Source organism: Podarcis cretensis, assembly GCF_951804945.1.
Source record: "Podarcis cretensis genome assembly, chromosome: 10".
NCBI lineage: Eukaryota > Metazoa > Chordata > Lepidosauria > Squamata > Lacertidae > Podarcis > Podarcis cretensis.
In genome coordinates, this window is record NC_137179.1 from 24,617,804 (window position 1) to 24,642,812 (window position 25,009).

Sequence of the window (25,009 nt, forward strand, 5' to 3'; positions counted from 1 at the left end):
TTTCGAGATAAAGGCCAACAAGAGAGTGGGAGCTGATATGATGTATTGCTTTAGACCAATATAATGCTCTAGAGGGCGAGTGTGTTGCCAGCTCGTCAGAGTTTACAAGCCTAGGTCAGATTCCATGGCTGGAAACCTGAAGGTTGCCAGAAAACAAATATGATACTTTGGCAAGAAAAATGCTGTGTTGGACACAAAAAGGGAATTGCCAGATTTATTAAGGACTGTGATAACATAATTAGAAGCTGATGAAGCCAGTTGTCGTGTTTTTGGTTCAGTAAGGCCAAATATTTTATGGTATTTGCTGTATTCTTCCTTTTTTGTTTCCTGTCACTCTCTCACACCTCTCCTCAGTCTGCCTCCTGACAAATCCGCTCCACTTCCCAGTGGGGAGGAGTTGCGGTGGACCACATGGCCACCCACTCCCCTCTGGGGGCAGGGGATGAAGTCCCGCGTCCCCTGGAGGTTCCCAGCCATGTCATTCGCCTGCCAGCCAGTGTCTTATTCATCAGTGAGGGAGTGGTCTTGGGGTCTCGACATGCAACTGGAGCCTTTTGTGAGCACTCACCCAAAGTACCATTGGGCTCTGATGCATACAACTGAGTTATTTTAAATCATCCGAAAGCAGATCAGGACGGCATGGACACAGAGGCTGTATACATCTCTACTTTGGAGTAGGGACAGACTGATCTATTTCTGGTCTGTGTCACTTTTGCATCTTGCCACTTTTAGTATATTTGTCTTGTTTTAATGGATTTTTATTGTATATTTGTATGTTGCCCCTGTAAATCACACTCTGGCAGTGTGAAGTGATATGCAGATTGAATTGCTAACTACTAAGTATGTTCTGTCCTGGTTTGGCTTTCATTTGAGAATTGTATTTCTTATGGATATTTTTTTTAAGCTGAGTACTTTAGTATATGTCAATGTACTAATTCACAAATTTCAAGTATAATTCAACGTACTAATTCACAAATCTCAAGGATAATTGCATTCTGATTCACACATTATTCTGGGATATGCAGATCAGACCAGCTACTATCAGAATTCACAGAAAACGAATTCCTCAAGCATCCCATTGAATTCAGTAAGAATTCTGCATAGGATTGAACTGTTGGGCATTCTTGATATCTTCCTCTCAGCAGCCTTGGAATTCCCTTCCCCTGGAGATGCATCAAAGTTCAACATCAGCAGAAATCAGCATACAATGCTTTTATTCAACAAGTTTTGTTCAACCCTTCAGTGGGCTATGAATCCACATTAGCAGTAAATAAATTTATTTCCCATCTCAACAATGACACTGAAGCCTTTGTTGATGCTAGTGCCTGAATATTTTTTCAATACACCTTAATCACCATCCTGTATAAAGACCTGCATTTTTAAATATCGAAGGCTGATATTTTCCCAGTATCTAAATTATATGCCAAATACCACTGTCAGTAAAGAATTCAGCACACTCTGAACATCTTTAATCGTTACTTGACAAATATTTTTGTGTCACCAACACCTCTATAATTCCACTGACTGCAATAATTTCAGAGAAATGCACTGCAGACCTTTGTTGCATTTTGAAATGAGTGGTAAAGAAGAAAACATTTTTTTTCTTCCACTTCCTAATAGTGAGACACAGGAGCAGGTCTAAAAATAAGTTAGTCGGGGAAAATGAAGGTGTTGCGAAGATAATTATTAACAGAGCAAGAATTTGATTCAAGCTATATGGGAACATAATATACTGTTCCTGAAAACTGAGGAGGAAAGAGGGCAATGGGCAATAGTTTGGGATAACAGGAAATAGTTTGTGGGTGTGTCTGCTACCCCTCACTATCCCTTGTAGATATGCTCAGGCAGAAAAAGTACAAACGGAGCACCCCACCATGCTGGTAAAAAAAAATTGTAATAAACTAATTGACCATTTGTTGTTACAATGCACCAGACAATCATTTTTCTGAGATAGGCTGTCCCACCTTGTCTAATGTTAGGGCTGGCCCAGTTTTCTTTATTATTCTTTATTAATTAATTTCTATACTGCTCATCGTGAGAAGATCAAAGGGCGGCTCACACTTTGGACTACAATTCCCAAGGGGCAAATCCACTTCTTAAATGTTACAGTGCAGTGCCAAAGAGCCATCAATCTATGCTTCCTTTATTTCATTTTATTGTGTGTGTGTGTGAGACTCATAGGCTGCTTATCAGTTCGATCACTGACAACTCAGTTTGCTTTTTGTATGAGGACAATCTGTGCAATCCAGAGAAAATCAATTGCGTAATTTAACCCGTCCTGTTGTACATTCGTTATGATTCATGCTCATAAGACAGTCACATGCGAACCTTCATTCAATACTGTATGCACCTCAATAGGTTTTGGGAAGTCACACTGGTTCATTTCCAAGCAGTACACGTGCTGTAACTTCCTACTGAAATCCTGTAACTTTTTATATTACAATAATTCTGGCTATTGTTTTTTGGTCCTGATTTTGTGGTCCTATAGCTGTCCAGACACCAATGGTGTAGTAGCAGTGCAAAAACTTCAGGCGATCAACTCTCAAGATTGAGATACTCACTGGGTAGTATTTCAGGGCAACCCACACTGATTTCTCTACTGATGAAAACATCTTAGAACTCTCTCCCCCCCTCTATATATGTATGAGAGAGAGAAATCCAAAAGGGAATCATATCCAAACTGCAGCATTAGGCACATCAGGGGTTTGTGTATGCTCAGTTGAATTTTGATATTTTTTAGAAAGTTCTTTCTGTTTCCAAAGTGATTTACCATGTGGCATAGTGGGATGTTGTTAGAAGAACACAGTCCCAAGTCCCATCGAGTGCATGGAACTAGTGGTGCAAGACATTGAATCCTGGCCACAGTATTCCCATGCATTCTCTAATAAGTTAATTAGCTTTTAATTGGAAAAGAAAAAGAATTTCCCCCCTTCTCCCTCCACTTCTTACAGGGAAAAACTCTTGAGACTTTTCCACATTCGTATTTGTTGGTCTTTCAGTTGTTAGTCTTTTTAATGTTCAATAAATTCAGTTTTCCCTTACAGTTAGGCTTCTAAAGTAATCATAGTAATTCCTTTCTTGCACTATTTCCAGTCCAAGTTTTCTGAGAGTTTGACATGAATCCTAAGAACATTTAAAGATGTTTCTCAGCAGTACTTTATTATTTTTTAATTGGCAACTGTTCTTTCCTTTGTTTCATTGGATTCAAACTCTGGATTAAACAAACATCATAAATTATAGAAAAGCTGGATCACGCTGAAGCTAGATCTAGAAAAGAGTAATGTTTCCACGCAAAATTTTCTTTGCCTGGTCAAAACATCCCTATATTTATTTGAAAGCGCCAAACCTTTGTTTTAGAATTTACCTACATAGTGAATGTACTTTGTGTACCCCACTGGGGCGGGGGTGAAGTCTGATTGTGTGATGTTTCCCCCGAAGTTTTTCAGTCTTCGAGGTGAGGGATTGTGACTCAGTGGTAGATCATCTGCATTGCATGCAGAAGGTCACAGGTTCAATCCTTGGCATCCCCAGGAAGGCCTTTAATTGAAATCCTATAGTGCACTGCCACTCAGTGTAGATGGCAAGATGGACCAATGGTCTGACTCGGGTTGCATACACATAACATTTTACTCAGTGGTGACTCAGTTTTCTTATTTGGTTCTACATAGTCTACATACAATCTAGACATACAGTGGTACCTCGGGTTACATATGCTTCAGGTTACATACGCTTCAGGTTACAGACTCCGCTAACCCAGAAATATTACCTCGGGTTAAGGACTTTGCTTCAGGATGAGAACAGAAATCGTGCTCCGGCGGCGTGGCGGCAGCAGGAGGCCCCATTAGCTAAAGTGGTGCTTCAGGTTAAGAACAGTTTCAGGTTAAGAACGGACCTCCGGAACGAATTAAGTACTTAACCCAAGGTACCACTGTATTGCATATTTTTTGCTCTGAGGAAGTGCTTCGTGGGAAGCTGGATTCATGCCAAAAATAAAAGCTCATTACAGTGTGTCCATTTCAAAACAGATGTAGGTGGTCCCAGCAGTGGGGTGGCTGCATCTACACCCGCCAAATGACATTATAGGTGGGTTAATATGTAAGGAGCCTCAATATAAGGCTGCAACTCCTTATAATTTTTAACTCTGAAAGATTTCCATAGCAGTGACTCAGTAAGGATTGACTTGCACTGTGGTTTCCATGACTAATGGAGTGGAGCATCCACCTTACTGTACTGCCTCTAAGTTGTTGTTATATTTCAACTACATTGTGTAGATCTGCACAGAGACATAGCCATGTCCCTATTGGTTAAAAACCAATTGTAAAGTGGATAGGTGAACAATTCCTTGTTCCATCCCCATTTTACTCCTGGTGTGTCCTATGCTACTATTGTGCATTATGTATATCAGGAGTGGGGAACCTGTGGCCCTCCAGGTGTTGTTGGGCTACATTTTTATGATTGTGAGTTGTTTTCATATTGTGTTTTAATGCTGTAACTCACTGTGGGACCTTAGGGTGGAGGGCAGGTAATACATAGATAATGATAATAATACATACATACAAACGAACACCCATCACCTGTGACCATCAGCTGGCTGAGGATGATGGCAGCTGTTGCCCAACCACCTCTGGAGGTTCATAGGTTCTCCATCCCTGATGTACATGTATGATCATGTAACATTATTGTTTGCTAACTGTAATATATCAGCATGGAAATGCCCTTTAATGGCTTGCAATATTGCTACAAGCTGTGACAGTGTGCTGAGGGAGCAGTTATCCCCAGTCTAGTAACTGATTTGATCAGTATGGATCCATGGCTCAGAAAGCTGAGAGGTGTGAAAGATGGGGAGATGTCGTCTAGTTAAGCGTTGCCCATCCCAGAGGTAGTTAACCTGTGGTCCATCAGATGTTGTTGGACTCCCATCAATCCCAGCTCCCATCTTCCTGCGAAATTGGCCATGTAGGCTGTGCCATGTGGGCTGCTGGAAGTCCAACAAGCCCTTGAGGGTCATAGGCTTTCCACCTCTGGTTTATGGTGATAACAGCTCTACAAGATTCCAGAAAGAGGTCCTTCACCAACCTACCTGGAGATGCTTAGGAATTGAACCTGGCACCTTTTGTATTCAGGACCCGTGCTCTACCACTGAGCTATGGCCCTGAGGAAGACCACTTCTCAAATGTTGCAAAGTGCATGTTGTTCAAACACTTCAGGTTCTAATAAAAAGCAAAGTAGATTTAACAAGTCTGAAGTCTGTCTACCCTGTCTACCCAGCCTAAGCTCCTGAAAGGAAAAATGAGGCTTAAAAATAATAAATGCAGTAATAACACTGTTCAAGACATTTGGCCCACAATAGAATAGACGGTATTTGAATCCTACTATGCAGTATATGAAGAAGAGTCTTCACCTCCTTTCCCTTCAAATTAAACCCTAAGTAAGTGGAAAGCGACTGCTGTAAAAGTATTGCAGAATGAAGAAAGGGAATAAAGTTCATACATATATAATGATAGGATTATTGTGTAATCAGTCTTGGCACCTTCCTGGCTGTGCCCACATTATTCTGTCACAGCTTTTCACTGCACTGTTTAGAGAAGAGGTCACTAGCCGTGTTGTTCTTGACTGTTTGGAGTCATATTTTTTTTGCCCAGTAGCCCTGTCATCCTTAAAGTGGAAGGATTCGATCTGTGGAAGTGTGGAGCACCTGCCATTCCTGTGAGATAAGACAGTTTGGGGTTTCAATGGCATCCTTCAAATACAAGCACAGAAAGGGTTTTTGGGGACAGTTGAATAGGTTATTTAGAAATGCACCACTTCCTTAACTGTCAGCCTTCACCAACCCAAATGTCTGGGGCTGATGGGAGTTGTTGCTGTGGACTGAGAGAGGAGTACCAGGATGCTGGGGTGTGGAGCTTGTATGCATACCTCTGTCCCGCATCTCCAGTTTTACCTCACATATGTTCAGATGAACACCTGAACACATATTTTATCTTTTGGGCATCTCTCAGGATGATACCATGACAGATCACAGTCAGGACAACTTCCCATCGTACATTTTGTGATGCTAATACAGATTGAGGGGGTGAGCTACATGTTATTCTAACAGCACATTTGGAAGAAATAACAAGTGGTGGGGATTTTCAGTGGGTAAAACTGAGTACAGGAAAGAGTTAAGCCAACCTCCCTGTGACCCCAGTCCTGATTGGTGCCCTGTGTACCTGCTTTTTCTGAAAGATGAAACTGGCCAGTGACTTTCCAGGATTTCAGTCAGGAGTCTTTCTCAACTCTACCTGGAAAAGCTGGCGACTGAACCTTGAACGTATTGCATCTGTGTTTAGCATGACACACAGCAGGACTCTGAAGCTTTAGCTAAGTTGGAAACAAAGGAGAGGCCTCCTGAGAATAAGTAGATGTAGCATCCATACTCATTATAAATTATAACTTCTAATGAAGTCACACTCCAAATCCCGGAGGGCTCTGATGTGCTCTTAGAACTTCTGCATGGAGGGGCTGTCCTGATAATTATGCCCTGGAATAATCCACTCATTTAATTGTGAACCACCCTGGCATCCATGGAACATTCCCAGGCTCATGGAAGAGAATGAGAAAAAGATTAGGGTTGGAGAACCTGTGGCACCGCAGAAGTTGGTGAACTCCCAAGTCCCATTGGCTCAAGCCAGCGTGACCCAATGGTAAGGGATGATGAGAGATGTAGTGCAACAATATCTGGAGGGTTACATGTTCCCCACTCTCAGAGGTGTGCCTAGGCTCCCCTGTGCTCTTGGCAAGAAGACACATCGGCCCTTCCAAAGCTGGGACAGACTATGGACCAAAAACGGAAAAAAACTTTGCTTTTTGTCGCCTTTCGTGCTCCTCCAGTGACTTCCTCCGCAGTCATCAGGGTCTGCTCCACTCTGCCCCTCCTCCTCCTCTTCCATCTGCCTGCCTGCCTGATTGCCTCTCTTACTTGCTGCCTTCCTGTCTGCCTCCTCCTTCCTTCCTTCCCTCCCTCCCTCCTTTTTCCTCCTGCAACTCTTGCTTGCTCTCTCATCTTTCTTCCCTGAGCACTCTGCTCACATTTCTAACAGTGCCGCCAGCCAACTGGGGAGGGGGCACTGGGGGGCTGCTGCGTTGGCCCAAACCAGCGCCCAGATTCCTCTGCCAAGGTGCCCAGAGGAACCTGCATGCTTCATCTGGCTGCCCAGAGCAGTGTAGGAGCACCCTGGGGAGCATGCAGATGGGCAGACGAGCGGGCTACTAGCCACTCTGAGCCAGAGGCACAATTTTTGTGCCTCCCTGGGCCTGCGCCCTTGGTGGGGGCCAACTTAACCAACTCCTTATAATGTCCCTGCCCACCCTTGACATCGATTAATACACATAAACATGGAAGACTCAACAAACACACTAGAGCTGCTAGACTAGAGAAGTTTGATGCTACCCGGACAAAATAAAACTTTATCCAGTTCGCACCTTGTGCCCTTGACCTAGGTTTCCCATTGGTACCCCTAGAAGCTGAAAGGGAGCCTTGCACTCAGATGACAGCCCTATGAGCCATAGGGCACATGCCTGGTTCAGTATTGTGGCTAATGCATCTATAATTCTTGAATAAGTAAACAAATATTTTTCCCGCATTTCCCAACTTGCAAGTAGATGTAGAGAGTTGAGCACTTTTGCCAAAACAAAGGAAAGGTTTTAAGCATTTGCCATCACCACTATCCCCCCCCCCATGCCAACTGTCTGAGCCTAGTTTCTGCTGCACCTCACTGGATCTCTTCACAATTATTAATAACTTTCTGGAAATGGAGCTGTTGGCTGCTGCATTCTGTGTAATGTTGTTTATCCCTCTAGCAGTCAGACAGCAGGCCATTAAAAATAAATTGCAATCTTTGGAAGGCTTTCCCACCACCTTTTCATCTTTTTAAAGAATTTCCAGCAATTAAAGGTTGACTAAAGAATGCTGATAAGGAGCAAACAAAATGTTGTGGTTGGCATGCAATCAGGAAGCGTAGTGCAATCTGGAATCCCATCTGCACCTTGAATATGCAGGTGTAACAAACCACAATACAGCTTATTAGTATATATTTGATTACAACAAATAAATAATGTGACACTAGGAACCAGAATATTCTTACTTAGCACTGATGGTGTAAACCTGTGTGCATTTGCTTGGAAGTAATTCCCCATGCAATTTAGTGGAGCTTCTCGTTAGCAAGTGTGATTAGGACTGCAGTCTCGGATCTGTGCCTCTTTTCCTCCATTCCTCCCCCCACTCTTTCCCATCAACTTTATACTGCAGAAAGTTGCAAAGCCGACATCTGGTTCTGGAGGAAATCACCATTGGAGACTTGTTAAATATTCAAAAATGCTTGGAAAGTGTTGCAGTACAGTAGGAAGACAAGACACTTAACCATGCTGAACACCAGAGACATTGCTGCTTATACAATCCGTAACTTGTTCCATCTGTGCACCGTGCAGTGTTCCAAGTCAATCCTAATTAAGCATATGTATGAGCCGAGAGGTGTATTCATCAGAAATACTCTCAGTTCCTCAATAATGTGGCAATGAGCAGGAGATTATCCTTGCCTTCTTTCCAAGGTGACGTCACTACATTAGGTCTTTTGTGCTGATAATCGGGACTTAGGAAAGGTTTTATGTTCTTAGCGCCAGCATTTTAAAATCTACTCATACTGATTTTAATGTAATAAGGGTCAGCAGAGCTTTAAAAATTAATATTTATCTTGAAAGATCAGAATTCAAATCTTTTTCTCTCCCCACTTTGGGGAGTGTGTGTGAGAGAGGGGGAAAGGAGTGAGAGGGGTGATTTAAGGATAAGCAAGCTTTGGGCTTCAGTGTTCCTTTGTCACATCTGGCAAAGATCTAGAATATCATCCAAACTGATTTGCTGTAAAAAGAACACAGCATTTCAGGCATACAAACCTATTGCTAACATTTTAGTGCTGAAGCTGGCAATAATTATAGAAGTCATTTAATAGAGTAAACATTCTTAATTTGTGAGTTCAGGTTGTAAGCTTCCATGTCAGACATTGTACTGGCTGAAGATTTAGTAGCAGTGATATGGCACTTTCATTCTAAGACAGGAGGAGCAACTGAGGTCGCAGCATCATGTTAAGATCTATTTGGAGCACCTCCCATATTTTTCTGAAGAATCCCTCATGTGCTTTCTAGTCCCCACAGTCCCTTCCTTAGTTACCACCACTAGCAAACACCTCTACACAATACTTTTGAACTATTCTGTTCATCACGTGTTTAGTCACTTAAGGCCTGTTCCTCAGCCAAACTCTCAGCACCACCTGGCATCATTGTGCCACTCAAATTTGGCTGAGGTAATGAGCTGTGCCTTTATTCAGAAATTTAATTTGGAAGTCAGAAATTTAATTTTATAATAGAAGTGAAAAATGTCTCTGTATTTGTATTTTGCTGCTTGCAACCCCCCCCCCTAGAAAATTGTCTCCAGCTTTGAGTTGGACCACAAAACATTATTTTGGGAGCTCTCTCAAATCACTTGTGTGTTAATTAGGGATGGATGAATCTTTCAGTTTTTGTTTCTAATTTTTCCAGATTTATGTTCAGTTCTCCACATTTGTACATCCCTTTGTTATATATATATATATATATATATATATATATGTGTGTGTGTGTGTGTGTGTGTGTGTGTGTGTGTGTGTGTAGTTAGGTAGAGTTAGAGTTAGAGTTATATATAAATAAAATTTCATAAGGATTTTAGTGTGAATTTTTCCTAACGTATATGCTTGTGTGCAATTGTGCCTAACATACACTGTTTTGCAAAGCAATATTCTTATATATAACACATTTTTTGTTATTTTCACTAATACATGTGCTTTCATGCACAAGTTACCCTAATATGTGCAGTTTTGTACGCATTACTTGGCTAGAGAGCTGCTTTCCAAAATTCAGAGAAATGAGGATTTTGAAGGATGGATGTGCTTCTGTTTGTGTATTTTTTTCAGAAAGTGTGAATTGATTTCTCTTCCATCCCTAGTGGTTATAGAGAATCACAGGGAAGAACCCAACTTTCGGGGATTTTCTAAAACATGGTGGGGTTGCAAGGAAAGTGAGGTTGAATATGATGTACATGCAGCCATTGTGTCATACACTACGGGAGGAAGTGACTATGGGAGGAGAGGGGCATATTCCTGTTAGGATATCGTTCCATTCCTCCTTAAAAGAGTCAGGCATGATTGTTGTGTGTCACATGCCTGTTTACTCCCAGCACTGTTCTCGCTGGGAACTTCCGTTTTGTATATAGCTTTTGTTATGGCTGTTTCCTCGACACGGATGGTACAAGCACTCGTTTTGCAAGGTACCAAAACTTTTGTAGCAGTGAGGGCCTGCGCAGGAAGAGTTGCTAGCTGGCTTGCCACAGCATGATAGCTCTCATCCAGGGAGTCCAGAATAAGGATTGCAAACTAAGACTCAGGCATATTGAAACCTCTATGAGTCAATTCCTGTCTGAGATGCTGCAAATGTAAAACGTGGGCTCTAAGGTCTCCCCCTGGCTCCAAACGCTTCCTGTGCAACTTTCTGAAGTAAAGCAACACAGACCCAGCCTCTTGTCGGAGATGACAGACCTTTAAAGCCCTAAACGGCCTCGGTCCAGTATACCTGAAGGAGCGTCTCCACCCCCATCATTCTGCCCGGACGCTGAGGTCCAGCGCCGAGGGCCTTCTGGCGGTTCCCTCATTGCGAGAAGCAAAGCTACAGGGAACCAGGCAGAGGGCCTTCTCGGTAGTGGCGCCCAACCTGTGGAACGCCCTTCCAGCAGATGTCAAAGCGATAAACAACTACCTGACATTCAGAAGACATCTTAAGGCAGCCCTGTTCAGGGAAGTTTTTAACGTGTGATTTTACTGTATTTTTGGTTTTTATGGAAGCCGCCCAGAGTGGCTGGGGAGGCCCAGCCAGATGGGCGGGGTATAAATAATAAATTATTATTATTATTATTATTATTATTATTATTATTATTAAGCCCTTCCCACATCTCACGGGCGCTGGCCTTGCCAGCCAGGGGGATTAACTCTTCAGGAACTACTGAGAGCAAATTTTTTCCCATGGCTCTTGAATCCTGTGCCTCCCATTCATCCTACTCCTTCACCATGCGAGAGATTGGGCAGTCAGGTTATGTATGAACTGTATCTAAGTAATAAAGTAAGTGGCAGAGATGAGCAGAATACAAAACACATGCCTATTGCTGAAATACTATGCTATCACAAATACAATGTATAATCAAATTGGATGCAACAACTTTCAGCCAGGGAAAGAGACTTGGAATCCTAGATATTGTTGGAAAAGCCACTCATCTGTTCCATTAGCACCTACTATGGAACTCTGCCTGCTATACTGATGCACCTGCAAGAAATGAAATTATTCCTTTGAGCAAAAAAAAGTCTGCTTGCCACAAATATAACAGGATGGTTTCTGAGATTCCAGAAGCAGAGTTCCACTCACAGAACCTTGTACTCGCGGAAAAAAGAAAGTGATTGCCATTGATTTCTTTTCCCATTGCAGCCTGCTATCATTTACTTTGGGAGAGTGGAAGACTCTCCAGAATGGCATGGGAAGCAGAAGGAGGAATTGGAGAAAAATCTCCTCCCCTTCCAAGAGCATCAACCTCCACTGGATTGCCAGCTCTTCTGCAAACAGATGGAACCCTTTTTGTGGAAGCTCTATTGCCCCTGACTATGTTCTTTATATTGCCTCTTTCCTTTGAATAAAGAGGAAGTAACTCTGCACACAAGTGAGTTCATACTTCGGAAAACTACCTTGAACTATATATAACATGTTGGTGAGATTTTAAAATTACGGAATGTGTTTGCAAAACTGGCATTGCTGTGCTCATGGGTTACACAAGAGTCTGAAGTCAGCCTTCTCGACTGGAGTCATACTATTGAGCAACTTGGATGGGAGAGTTCACATGCAAGAGTCTTTCCAACAGTTCTAGGAATTTTATATCTTTAAAAGCATTCAGTATATTTCTTTTCATGCTCAAGTGTGGCCCTTCCAAACCTGCATTGTTGTTTTCCAGAAATTTCAGTGAACTGGGGTCACAGAGTAGATTTCTCACTGTCTACATGGAAGCTGGGCAATAATCTGCTCCCTCAGTAGATTCTATTACAGAATTCTGAGGTGAGCTGGTATAATAAGTTTCATATAAGATATTCCTTACACATAGTGCTGGCCTGGACAGCACACCAATGGATAATTTTTTTCTGGCAAAGCTGTCATTTGACACTGTTTCATCTGTTGACATTGTACACATATGATGCAGGAAAGCCGTGATCAAAAATGTAATTTCAGTGGGAATGTTAATAGTTATTTTCATGATTTAGTATTATGTGACTCCAACTCTCTACCCACACATTTTTCTTTCCTAATTGCCTCTTGTGTACGGGAATTGTGTTTCAGTTTTCAAACCACTGACACACTGGCTTAAGGGTCTATGCTTAGACCATTGATCCAGCAAGGAATATAATTTTACATCTTTTTAATCCCTCAGGACAAATTGAAAGGCTACATTTTACAGTTGGGACAAATTCTAAAAATGATTCTTGCGTCTGAATATCATTTAAAACAGAAGGTGCATAACTTGCTTTCCCACAAACTGTTTTCTTTTCTTTTTTGCAGAGTTAAATATAAAACCCCTGAATATCAGTGGCTGGGGAACAACAGTGGGAGAGTCAGGGGGCAATTTCATAGTCTTCCTAGATGCATCTGGTTGGCCTCTGTGAGGAACAGGATATTGCACTAGGTAAGCCTTTGGTCTGATCCAGTTGGGCTTGTCTTATGTTTCTATGTTCTTATGCTCTTAGTATATGCTCTTAAGATAAGCAAGTTACATTACTGAGACAATTCCAGGGGTGCACTCTGGACATGCCAAAAGGGCAGGTAGCAGCAGATGACACACCCTTCTTTGGCAGTGTCTTTAAGTGTGAGTCCAAGAAATTTCTTACTTCTAGAAATTCAGTATGCATTTTCATTCCCCATAGGAAACTGTGGATATGCACACAACTCAAATATGCTGGACTTCCTCTTATGCGGCCTAGGACTCACATACCTACGGGACCGCCTCTCCTGGTATGCCCCGCGGAGGACCTTAAGGTCCACAAATGACAACACTTTGGAGGTCCCAAGTCACAAGGTGGTTAGGTTGGTCTCAACTAGGGCCAGGGCCTTTTCAGTACGGGCCCGGACTTGGTGCAACACTCTGTTACAAGAGACTAGGGCCCTGCGGGATTTGACATCTTTCTGCACGGCCTGCAAGACAGAGCTGTTCTGCCTGGCCTTTGGTTTGGACTCAGCCTGACCCTTATGTTTCCCTCCCCTTATGGTTTTGAACTATGGGCTACTATTAAAATGAGGCTGCATTTTAAATTGTATTTTAACCCATATTTTAAATTGTTTTCCCCCCTCCCCTATTATGTTTTATTGTGATTTTACTGGTGGTGTTAGCTGCCCTGAGCCCATTTAATATTATTATTATCGTGATTATGTTGATGATGATGTTCTCCATGCATACAAACCTGCAAATCACTTATAAGAGTGATCTTGTGCTTTCAAAAATGGTATGTCTGCATTTAACTTTGCTCTCTGGCACTAAAATAGCACCTGATGCTGGCATCAGCCAATCAAATTATACCTATTCTTGCTTCTCCAAGTCATGAGGACAAAAGACAATTTACCACAGTGGCAGAGCGCTCCTTACTTGGTATTTTTAATGTTCAGTGAAGAAGATATGAATCACCTTATAAAACATGCATTATGCCAGAAGACTTGCATTAAGTGTAGTTGAATTGATTTTGATTGTTCTTACAGTTTCCTGTTGTTTGTGAACTTTGAATCCCAATTTGTGGGGTTTTTTTTTTTTTTTAAAAAAAGAGGAATATCTAAATTTCTAGGAAAAGCCAGCACTTGGAACCCTGAGTAACCTCTGTTAATTTTTAAAATGCAAATGCAGACTATATGTCCCTTCAGTTTCAGCCATCATTATTTTTAACTCATGTCATGAATTATTAGTTTTCATTGAATGCCTCTCATATTCTTGTCAGAAGATTCATTTTAAGTGTATTAGGATGTTCTGTGTGTCAGGAAGTCAAATCTTTAGGTCAGCCCTTACTCACTCTCTCTCTCTCTCTCTTTTAAGTGACTGGTGTATCTTGAAGTTCAAGTAGGACAATTGCTGATGATTCAGTAGCTAGCAATAAACCTATCTGCCTTAAACACCTAGCCTGGATAATACTGAGGAGCAGTCAATTTTTGAAAAGCTAAGGGTGCATGCAGTGAAGTAATCAAAAGGGTGCAATATATATTTGGATTCTGGGTCTCGAAAAGTGTTAAAAGATCTGGGGGAACGTCAATTTCTGGTGGCAGAAAAACAGAAATGTGAACTAACTTGACAATTATCTAATAATCTACAATTGTCTTCAAAAATCTGACCAGCTGAGAGAACAGCCAGTTCTAGACAAATCATAAAGCAACCCTAAGCTATGCTAGCTCATTTGAGTTACAGTTGTACCTCGGCTCCCGAACGCCATGGGAGTTGAATGTTCCGGCTCCAGAACAATCAAAAACAGGAAGTAACTGTTCCGGTTTTCAAACATTCTTTGGGAAGCCGAATGTCCAACGGGGCTTCTGTAGCTTCCGATTGGCTGCAGAAGTCGCTCTTTGGAAGTCAAATGTTTTGGAAGTGGAATGGACTTCCGGAATGGATTCTGTTCGACTTCTGAATACGACTCTACTAATGTTTGGAGAATATACACTTCAACTAATGTTCCATCCAATGAAAGCTTTTATTGGACGAGGCCAGTGGCATCATATTGGCTCAGTAGGGTGACACTAATAAGCTTTCAGTTTCCTTGGAAGTTTTGTATAGAACAGTCAAATGGGTTAGCCTCCTTTTTCAGCCCATTTTCTTTTCTCTTAACCATGGCATGTGTGCCTTGCACAGATCCCTATTTGGTAGCTGTTTAGATACTGTACTGACTTTGTGTAGATCTTTTCTTGCCCTCATCATTAACATTGTCAGACCTTTTAGCTGTCCACTCTATGTTCCTCTCCATCAGGAAGTTTCTGACTTTTAATTAAACTTGTATATAGGGATGGATCGAGAATCAACTTTGATCCTCTCAGTTTCCCATTTTCTAATCTAAGATCTGGTTCTCCACATTTTTCTGCAGCAATTTGTGGGATGGGGGGAAAATCAAATCATGAAAATTTGTCAATATATTAGTGTGAATTTTTGCTAATAAATACCTTTTTGTATGCAGTTTTCACACACACACACACACACACACACACACACACACGTATGAAAGCAATTTCCCTAATATAGTGCATTTTGTATGCTATATGCATTTTATGCACATTCTCCCCAACCTATGCATTTTTATTTTTTTTGGTTGGAGAACTTTGGTTGGAGAACTGCACCACAAAATTCAGAGCAGTGCAAAGTTCAAATGATGGCTGTATTTTGGTTCTCATATTGTTACAGAAAGTAACAAACTGAACTGAATTTCTCCCCCATCGCTACCTGTATAGAATGGTCCGTTCGTAACCTAAAACTGTTCTTAACCTGAAGCAGCACTTTAGCTAATGGGCCTCCTGCTGCCACCACGCTGCTGGAGCACGATTTCTGTTCTCATCCTGAAGCAAAGTTCTTAACCCGAGGTACTATTTCTGGGTTAGCGGAGTCTGTAACCTGAAGCGTATGTAATCTGAAGCGTATGTAACCCGAGGTACCACTGTAGTTGCATTTTTGGGAATTACACCCCCTGTATTTATTTAAACTGGGTGGCCTCTGCTTGTGTCATAATCTAAAAAAAAAAAAGAATGATTTGAAATAAAGATCTGTTGTCTATTACTTGATTGCTAATAGTGCCATCAAATTGGATTTATTTTAAAATTTAAATCTGTTTTGACATCTTTAAGATTCATCTGTTTTGAATCATCGATGATCTTTGGGAAGACATGCATTTGAATCAAACACATAAAACTCCCTGGTATCGCCCTTGTTTGTTCATCAGGACTTTAGTAACAGGAGAAATGTACAGCCACTTTCGTGAAAGCAATAATCAGAGCTTTCGGAAAACAAAGAAAAGCCACACACCACACAGTAGAAGATGGCACTATAATTTTCACCAAAATATTATTTGAACCAGTTATTTACAATTGGGGTTAGACCTGGTTTTAGCACAGAAACTGCTTTGGTCACCTCTGTGAGGAGAGGAAATGTTTCCCTGTTAATTCTCCTCAACTTCTTAGCAGCTTTTGGTACCATGAACCATAGTATCCTTCTGGAGCTGCAATCTCAGTGGGTGGCACCGCTTTGCGGTGGTTCCAGCCCTACTTGGGTGGACTTTCCCCAGGGCTGTTGCTTGGGGAGTGTTTTCAGCCCCATGGAGCCTTCAAAGTGGGGTTCACAGGGTTTGATTTTATCCCCCATGCTGTTTAACATCTACATGACATTGCTGAGTGGGGTTATCCAGAGGTTTGGAGTATGTTGTCAGCGATATGCTGATGACACACAGCTCTACTTCTTTCTCCTGTACACCTGCATGGGAGGCAGTGGATGTTTTGGACTGTCATCTTACTTCAATAATGGACTGGATGAGAGCCAACAAACTGAAGATCTATCCAGATAAGACTGAGGCGCTGTTAGTGGGCGGTTCCCTAGACCAGATGGCTGGGAGGTTGCCTGCTCTTGATGGGTTAAACTCCCTCTGAAGGAGTGGGTACGTAGCTTGGGGGAACTCATTGATACTTTGCTGTCACTTGATGCTCAGGTGACCTCAGTGGTGTGGAGTGCCTTTCATCAACTTCAGCTGGTGGCCCAGCTGTGCCCTTATCTGGACAGGGAAAGCCTAACTACTGATGTCTATGCTCTGGTAACCTCTAAGTTAGATTACTGCAACATATTATATGTTCTGGACCACCCTGAGATCTATGGGTATAGAGCAGCATACAAATTTAATATAGAGTACTAAATAATAATACAACAGTAAAATAATGCCACAATGCATAGCTAAAGACTAAAAGAGCATTTATTTTGTACAGTTATGTACAAAAACCACAAAATTAGCAGGACCTGGCACAGGATATCCATCTATGATAGAATTTCTCCTAAACTTCCTTGCACCAGCAGTTTCCCTATGGGGGAAATGCACCAGTGTTGTGAGCCCTTTGCAGTGATGGCTAACAGTTGTGCAAACTATGACAGTGGGTGTCCTGCAGTAAAAGGATATCTCGCCAGTGTGTCTGGGGCCGAGTCAGGATGGCCATCCATCAACAGATAGAGTTGGGTGTCATCAGCATACTGATGGCAGCCCAGCCCAAAACTCCGGACAAGCTGGGCGAGGGGGCGCATAAAGATGTTAAAAAGCATCGGGGAGAGAATCGCACCCTGAGGCACTCCACACACCAAGGAGTGGCGCGATGACAATTCCCCCCAAGCGCCATTCTCTGGTGGAATGGGTGTTGTTCTCAACACAGGTGTTCATGTTTGCTTAGTAGTTGGTTCTATACTTGATGGTGGTACAACATTATACCTGTAACAAAAGGTGGTGTAAGTTAAAAGTCTCTGGAGTTTCTCAAGAGATAACTTAAGAGGCCTGCTGGATCAGACCAAAGACACACCTAGTTCAGCTTCCTGTTCCCCATAGCTGCCAACTTGGTGCTGGATATAACATATAGATATCACGACTAGTATCTACTGATAGCTTTATCCTTTGTGATTTTTTCTAATCCCCCTTTTAAGCCATCTACCGTAAATTGGTGGCCCACCATTGCATATTGTGGCAGCAAATTCCTTAGTTTAACTATGCACTGTGAGAATAAGTCTTTTGTCTGTTCTCCACAGTCTCGCATTATGAGAGTCAGAGAAAAATTATCTATCCAGTTTCTCCACACTGGGTATCTCTATCATGCCCTGCATATGCTCCACCCCCCCACTGTCTTTTGTAACCTTTCCTCACAAAGGGTTTCTCCAGCCTCTCCCTCTATTTACTTCTTCTCTGACCCGACACCACAGTGCAGCATAGGATTACAATTAACTCAGTGGCCAATCACAGCACTTCATCAAGGTATATAAGACCCAGCCAGGGAACACAGATAATATATATCAATACATGTGGCATGAGATTTCATTACTCTAACTGAAAGTCTAGGGTACCAGTGAGGACTTTAGTGATAAGATACTTTAGTGATAAGAGAACAAACTAGGTCCAAAATGGCCCCAATGAGATATGAATTGCAAAGGCATGTAAAGTAAAGGGACTGCGTACTTATTTACTCATTGCTGACATAAATCTCTCTCATTTTCTCCCTTTCTGTCATTTTTGAAGAACATAACTATTACAAAATGGCAAGATGGGACTAAATAAGTACAGTTTCTGGCCACTGGTTTGGAAATTGCAACCACAGCAATTAGCATTTCCAGTTTCCAGTTCAGAGGAGGTCAGGCAGTGGGGTTATCCTTGGAGCAGTTGTATATTACCTCAAAGGAAAAAGTAATACGGAAAGGCAGCACTCTGAGAGACTTTGCACTCTTGACTTGGCTTAAGCTTCAGTGAAACCTTATCCTCAACCAGCTTTTTGTTTACTTCAGTCAGCTGTCTGTCTTCCACATAGTGATGAACTCACTTGCTTTCATTCAAGAAGAGCCCTGAATCCTATTCTCACAGTGGCCTGTTAGAAGCCTTCGAGCAGGGCATGACCACAACAGGACTCTTTATGTAGGGCCTATTATTGTTACTTGGATCACATCTACATTACTATCCTAAACCAGGTTTGAACAAGTTTAGGTTTCCCAAAGGAATCTTAAGAAACTGTTGTTGTGTGAAGGTGCTGTGGCCATTTTGTGTGTAGATAGGTTGTTGTCCTGAAGATCATTGGGGTTGGGGGAAGAGCCATATAATATGACAATAAAATGACTTTTGTTCTATAGGATTGCCGCATAAGTGAATATAAAATATTTTCAATACGACATTAGACCAGCAAAGGGGACCATGCAGCCTCCAGATGTTGCCAGATGTTCCCATTCTCCCTAATCATTGGCCATGCTGGTAGAAACTATTGGGGTGCAGGGGTCCAACAACATATGGGGCTGTTATGGGGTTTTCCACCTCTGCATTAGACAAAGACATCAATCATAACAAAACATGTTTCTGATGTTTTAAATTTCTTTTTTTAAAAAAAATGCTCCCTGAATGGCAGCTTAGTAATAGGCATAAATAAGTAAATATAAATCCACTGATGAAAACTGAACTAAGAAAACATATTTACAGCTGAATCCTGAGGAGTAGTAGTAGAAGTAGTAATTATTATTATTATTATTATTATTATTATTATTATTATTATTGATAATAATAATAATTTTATTATTTATACCCTGCCCATCTGGCTGGGTTTCCCCAGCCACTCTGAGCTGCTTTCAAACTTTAAAAACTTCACAATATAGGTCTGCCTTCTGATGTTTTCTAAAACTTGTGTAGTTCTTTATCTCCTTGACATCTGATGGGAGGGTGTTCCACAGGGAGGTGACACTGCCGAGAAGACCCTCTGCCTAATTCCCTGTAACTTCACTTCTCGCAGTGAGAGAACCTAGTGAGTGTTGTAGGAAGATGCTTTAGGGCTAATTGGCAGACAAGCAACAGACAACAGACAAGCCTGAGGCTTCTTTCCCCTCATTTTTTCTTTAAATGAGGTGAATAGACAGTGATTGCACCCTAGAACTGCCAAAAATTGTTGGGCTTACAGCCCTGAATCCACAAAAATGTTGAGCTCCATTTCTAGACACCCCAAATACATTGGACTGGTCTGAGGAATTCTGCAAGAGGTTCTGTCATTTTGATTGCAAGAGACAGAAACCACTTTACTATGTTAACTCAGAAGGGAATCCTGCTGATTCCCAAAGTGTGCTTAGGACTGACACTGTGCAGCCCCATGCTATGCATGTATACTCAGAAGAAAGCCTCTCTGAACACACTGGGACCTGCTCCAAGCATGGCACTGATGTAACACTGAACTGCGGAGTTTGAGATTCAGCTTAAGCAGTGGCAACATCACCCCTATCAAAAACAAGAGAATTTAATCTCTTGGTGTTTAAAGAACATACACACTCTATCTAATTTAGAGAAAATGAAGCACTAGCCTAGAGATTTTTGAAAGGCTACATTTGGGCCATCAAATTTAAGTAGGGTTGAAGACCGGAAAAAAAAACCCCAACAACCACTTGTTACTTTGTGATTCTACCCACTTATCCATTGCCTGCTCCTAAATTACACAAAGAGAAATTAGATACATTTTCAGTAGCTGATTCTCAAATCTTTTCCATGACTCAACATTACTCCTTTTGCCAAACTAAATACGTCTGAGAAAGGTTGGAAACTTTAATGGAAAGAAACATAAAACTTGAAATATGTAAAGGGGAGGGGGGAGGAATCAGGCTCTTCTATGAAGCCTGTTGAATCATAATTCAGCAATTTGAGGGATGCAGAAGTGAGATGCTATAACTCGATTTAAAGGGCTTTTGAGATAATAATTTTGACCATGCAAAATTGAAAATAAAATAGATGCAACAATTAGCTTTCCATTAACCTCCAGGGGCTGAAGCAGTGAACACAGTTGCCCAATCACATAGAAGAGAAGAAGAGTTTGGATTTGATATCCCGCTTTATCACTACCCGAAGGAGTCTCAAAGCGGCTACCATTCTCCTTTCCCTTCCTCCCCCACAACAAGCACTCTGTGAGGTGAGTGAGGCTGAGAGACTTCAGAGAAGTGTGACTAGCCCAAGGTCACCCAGCAGCTGCATGTGGAGGAGCGGGGAAGCGAACCCAGTTCACCAGATTACAAATCTACCGCTCTTAACCACTACACCACACTGGCTCTCATAAACATACAAACAAACAATAAAACAATAAAACAATAAAACAATAAAACAATAAAACAATAAAACAATAAAACAATAAAACAATAAAACAATAAAACAATAAAACAATAAACTAACAAAAAAAACAAAAAACCCAAACAATCCAAGGAAGTCTTTATGTGAAAAGAATAAATGTCAGGATAATGAATAACAGTAAACCTCATTGGCATGATGCACATGTGGGAAAATGCCCTCAAAATGATGCTTGATGCCAGTCCAGCAGAGATGTGACGAAAGAGCTAAGGAGTGAGGGGAACATTGATGCCTCCTCAATTAGGGTGAAGTGAGCTAGCTTCTACAAAATAGCTTGCAGCTGAGGGTGGGGGTGGGGGGTGGGACCCTGCTGAGTATGAGGTGCTTGTGGGCCTGCTGAAAGCCACAAAAGCAAGGGGAAGCTTTCTGGGACATACGTAATTAGGATGTAACAAAAACTGTTGTGAATCAGACCAGCAGTATGGCTGGTTCAGCATCCTGATTCCTGCAGTGGCCAACCAAATGCCTCTGGGAAGGCCATAAGCAAGGCTGCCAGCAGCTGATATTTTGGTGCAAACGGTCTATGAACCTCAAGGCTACATATAGCCATTGTGACCAGTAACCACTAACAGCCTTATTTTTCATGTTATCTGTCCAATCCCATTTTACAGCCATTGGGATATTGTCCATCACCAAATCTTGTGGCAGTGAGTTTCATAAAACAATTGCTTGATCCATGAAGAAGTGTTTCCTTTTGTCTGTCCTGAATCTCCTGCATCATTGAATGAGCACAACTTTCGTATTAACACGAAAGGGAGGAAAATATCTATCCACTTTCTCCTAACCATGCTCTTCTGTCATGTCCCTCCATACTTGCCTTTATTCTAAACGAGAAAGCTCCAAAGGTTGTAACCTTCCCACATAGGGGAATTGATCATTTTGGTTGCCGTTTTTTCGAACCTTTTCCAACTCTACAATATCCTTTCTGAGGAGATATGAGGTAGCCAGAAATGAACACAGTATTCCAAGTGCAGTTGCACCATAGATTTGTATAAAGGCATTATGATATTGACAGTTTTATTTTCAATTTCTTTCCTAATGACCCCTAGCATAGAATTCACTCTTTTCACAGCTGGTGCACATTCGGTCAATGTCTGAACTGAGCTACCCAGCAAGGCTATAGGTTCTTGTTCCTGGCAAGACACTGTCAGTTCAGACTTCATGAGTGTATATGTGAAATTAGGGCTTTGGGCCCAATGTGCATCACTTCACACTTGCTTACAGGGAAAGTACCTCACCAAAGACTTCTGAGGAAGCTTAGCAATCATGGAAAAAGAGGTGAGGTCCTTTTGTGGTTCAGGGACTGGTTAAGTAACAGGAAGTACAGAGTGGGAATAACTCAATAATTCTCCTGACTGAAAAAAGTGGAGTCACCCAATGATTGCTATTGGGACCTGCGTTTTATAACTTGTCCAAAAACTATCTTAGGGCTGAGCAGTGATATAGCCAAGTTTGCTGATGATACCAAATTGTTCAGGATGGTTAAAGCAAAATGAGACTGCAAGGAGCTGCAAAAAGATCTCTCCATACTGGGTGAATGCGGCCACGATGATCTCTCCATACTGGGTAGATGCGGCCACGATGGCCAACTATCGCCCAGTCTCAAATCTTCCATTCTTGGTCAAGGTGATTGAGCGAGTGGTTGCTGAACAACTCCAGGCACGCCTGGAAGAAGCGGAGCATTTGGATCCCTTCCAGTTGGGATTCAGGCCTCATCATGGGACTGAAACTGCCTTGGTCACACTGGTTGATGATCTCCGGCGGGCTAGGGACAAAGGTGAGAGCTGTTTCCTAGTTCTGCTAGATCTCTCAGCGGCGTTTGATACCATCGACCATAACATCCATAACATCCATCTGGACCTTCTTGAGGGGCTGGGACCTGGGGGCACTGTCATACAGTGGTTCCGCTCCTTCCTCCTGGGCTGCGTTCAGAAAGTGGGGGGGGGGAATGAGTGTTCAGACCCCTGGGCTCTCACTTGTGGGGTGCCTCAGGGTTCTGTCCTCTCCACCATGCTTTTTAACATCTACATGCAGCCGCTGGGAGAGATCATCAGGGGGTTTGGGCTGGGTGTTCATCAGTATGCGGATGATACCCAGCTCTACCTCTCTTTTAAATCAGAACCAGTGAAGGCGGTGAAGGTCCTGTATGAGTGTCTGGAGGCGGTTGGAGGATGGATGGTGGCTAACAGATTGAGGTTGAATCCTGACAAGACAGAAGTACTTTTGGGGGGGGGGACAGGAAGTGGGCAGGTGTGGAGGATTCCCTGGTCCAGAATGGGGTAACTGTGCCCCTGAAGGACCAGGTGCGCAGCCTGGGAGTCGTTTTGGACTCACAGCTGTCCATGGAGGCACAGGTCAAATCTGTGTCCAGGGCAGCTGTTTACCAGCTCCATCTGGTATGTAGGCTGAGACCCTATCTGCTTGCGGACTGCCTTGCAAGAGTGGTGCATGCTCTGGTTATCTCCTGCTTGGACTACTGCAATGCGCTCTACGTGGGGCTACCTTTGAAGGTGACCTGGAAACTACAACTAATCCAGAATGCGGCAGCTAGACTGGTGACTGGGAGTGGCCGCCAATACCATATAACACCGGTCTTGAAAGACCTACATTGGCTCCCAGTACGTTTCCGAGCACAATTTAAAGTGTTGGTGCTGCCCTTTAAAGCACTAAACGGCCTCGGTCCAGTATATCTGAAGGAGCGTCTCCACCCCCATCATTCTGCCCGGACACTGAGGTCCAGCACCGAGGGCCTTCTGGCGGTTCCCTCACTGCGAGAAGCCAAGTTACAGGGAACCAGGCAGAGGGCCTTCTCGGTAGTGGCGCCCTCCCTGTGGAACGCCCTCCCACCAGATGTCAGAGAGAACAACTACCAGACTTTTAGAAGATATCTGAAGGCAGCCCTATTTAGGGAAGCTTTTAATGTTTGATGTATTACAGTATTTTAAAATTTTTTTTGGAAGCCGCCCAGAGTGGCTGGGGAAGTCCAGCCAGATGGGCGGGGTATAAATAAATTATTATTATTATTATTATTATTATTATTATTATTATTATTATTATTATAAAATGGCAAATGCAATTGTCAAAGTATCACTGAAAGTCTACAGGACCACCTCTATCAATATGCTTGTTGACACTTTCAAAGAACTCTAATAGGTTAGTGTGACAGGACTTGACCTTGCAAGAAACCATGCTGGTTCTGCTTCAGTTACAATTCCAAGAGTGGCTTAACAACAAATTCCAATTCCCAGAGAGCCCTGGGGATTGTGTCTCTGTGAAGGAAATAGGGGTCTCCTCAGCACCCTTAACAAACTACAGTTCTCAGGATTCCTTAGAGGAAGTCATGATTGTTTAAGGTGATGATACTGATTTAGAAGTATAGTGCAGATGGGACCTTTGTTAGTTTACTTAAACTAAATGCAGAAAATTCTAAATCATACCACAAACACTTCATTCCTGTTCCTTTATATCTCTTCAGTAAACCCTCACAGAAGAGCCACTGTCCAACTCTTTTAAGACAGTGAAGTACCAGCAGACACAGATGTGTTGTAAAGCCTGGTAGCCAGGCAGGCCATTTCACACACAAGATGGCAATAAAATCAGATTTCCTACCATGTGACTACTCAAAGAACCTTGGATAATCTCTCTAATGGTGTCTCCAAACAAAACATATGTTTTCAAACATTCACAGTTCATGATATTACATCTCAGCATGTAATATAAAATTTATATTAAAAATTATAAGGTGTGAAAAAGGCCCAGAGGCAGGACACAATCTACTGTACATTATATATTTCACAGTGCGTGGAATCCATGTTAACCAGGCTCTGGATTGGAGTTGCTATGTAAGTTGCCTTATATGTTTCAACATGTTGAGCAAAAGGTTTTAATTAAGAGACTGTGTGGTCTTGGTTGACTGTATGATATGTCTGAATGACTCTTGCTACCCCTGGTCAAATATTGCAAAGCCATTAATAATATCAGGACAAATAGAGGAGATCATGTGCAAAGGTTTTGGCTGATTACAT

The 25,009-nt window shown here is 42.2% G+C and overlaps 1 protein-coding gene and 1 long non-coding RNA gene across 8 annotated transcripts in view; one reads left to right on the forward strand and one right to left on the reverse strand.

The window, feature by feature from the left end:
* LOC307225347 overlaps positions 1-25,009 on the forward strand; it is an 85,566-nt gene that overhangs the window by 30,323 nt on the left and 30,234 nt on the right. The window contains exon 3 of the long non-coding RNA XR_013842915.1: positions 12,655-12,778. This is a non-coding gene — a long non-coding RNA (uncharacterized lncRNA). The remainder of the gene's footprint in view (positions 1-12,654; positions 12,779-25,009) is intronic.
* The window catches only part of IGF1 (insulin like growth factor 1), a 65,021-nt gene that overhangs the window by 19,315 nt on the left and 20,697 nt on the right, over positions 1-25,009 (reverse strand). The gene's annotated exons all lie outside the window — the stretch shown is intronic.